The sequence below is a fragment of the Kogia breviceps genome, chromosome 18 (assembly GCF_026419965.1).
Source record: "Kogia breviceps isolate mKogBre1 chromosome 18, mKogBre1 haplotype 1, whole genome shotgun sequence".
In the NCBI taxonomy this organism is placed as follows: domain Eukaryota; kingdom Metazoa; phylum Chordata; class Mammalia; order Artiodactyla; family Physeteridae; genus Kogia; species Kogia breviceps.
The window spans coordinates 32,262,850-32,264,387 of record NC_081327.1 but is presented as its reverse complement, the minus strand read 5'-3'; the positions used below and the strand labels follow the sequence as shown (position 1 = coordinate 32,264,387).

The 1,538-nt window shown below is 40.8% G+C and overlaps 1 non-coding gene across 1 annotated transcript; it reads left to right on the top strand.

Moving 5' to 3' along the window:
* The first annotated feature begins 636 nt into the window (after positions 1-636).
* On the top strand, positions 637-738 carry LOC131745692 (U6 spliceosomal RNA). Its single transcript, XR_009332423.1, has one exon. It is a non-coding gene; the product is annotated as a U6 spliceosomal RNA (small nuclear RNA).
* Positions 739-1,538: the final 800 nt, after the last annotated feature.

Sequence of the window (1,538 nt, the reverse complement as noted above, 5' to 3'; positions counted from 1 at the left end):
ATCTCTGGTATTTCTTTCTTATAAGGACTCCAGTCATATTGGAGTAGGGTCTCACCCTTATGAACTCATTTTACCTTAATTACCTTTTCAAAGGTGCTAATTCCAAATGTAGTCATGTTGGAGGTTAGGGTTTCAATATATGAATTAGGGGGAGGAGCACAATCCAGTCTGTAATAATCTGGTTTCTATCTTCAGCCTCTGATAATTACTCATTGTTACCCAACAATACAGTTTCCCAAGAGCAAAGATTAGCTAGAGATGTCTGATTGAACACAACCACACACACTGCCCTTCCTACTTCCTGCCTCACGTGTCCTGAAATGACACCTTCTGTCTCTTTGTAGGTATTTTTGTCTATACGTGAAACCCATAAAAACACAGGAAAGCAATAAAGAGTGCCACCAGAAGAGCAGATTAATCATGAATTGCTGTAAGATAGAAAGCAGATGGGATCAGATTGACAGAAATGCTGGAGCATTTCTTAAACATGGATAGAAAAAAAAAAAACCAAAAAACTACTACCTAGGAAACTAGAACAGTTCGGGGATATTCTAAGCTCAGTCAGCAGACACCTAGAGCAGGAGGAGGTGCTGGGGCAAGAGATGGGATATCTGTATACATGAGAGCCAGGTCAGGGCTTACTTCCATAGCACAGAGTAAAACTGGAAGAATGTCAGAAAAATTAGCATGGCCCCTGGCTCAAGGATGATGTGAACTTGTGAAGCATTCCATATTTTTGATAGTATCACCCCACAGATTACATGCTAATCACAAAGAAGAAAATGTCCTTTTACAATGCAAGGATCTGATGGTCACCACCCAAAAGAAGTGATCCAACCTAACATATCAATGATGGGAAAACTTGATATTATGTGTCTATAGATGTCAGGCAGTATAATGTATGCTGAATCACCTATGAAGAATTCTTGCCAAAACAGTTAACCTGATTCCAATCAAGCCTCTTGACTCAACACTACAAGAAATGTGGGAGTGAGTGAGGGGGGTTTAAGAAAACGTTAAACGACACCAAGAAGAAACAAGTAGAAGAAATCAGAACGTGGAGCCTCCTAAGAGGGCACCTAGTAAAATGCCGTCTCAGGGAATCTGGTGCATTGATTGTAAGACAGAAGTTTCTGACCTCAGAATGGCTTAAGATGATGATTCATAACCCTCTCGGGTATACAAAAATCTCTCTAAGAATCAAGGGCCTGCCTCATTGCTCCTCTCAGCTAGACAGTAATGCTTCTAAGACTTCTAAGGGAGTGGTCTGATAGCAGATTCCCAGGGATCTCAAGATAAAAAAAAAAGACATCAGCCTGATCCTGATGTCATAATGGGATGAGACTTTGGAGGACTCTTGGAAATGGTGTGTGTACTTTGCATGTGAGAGAAAGGCGGATGCAGACGGTCTTCAACTTGTGATGGTTCTACTTACAACTTTTCAACTTTACAATGGTGCAAAAGTGATAAGCATTCAATAGAAACCACACTTCAAATTTCGAATTGTGACCTTCTCCTGGGCTGGTGGTATGTGGTAC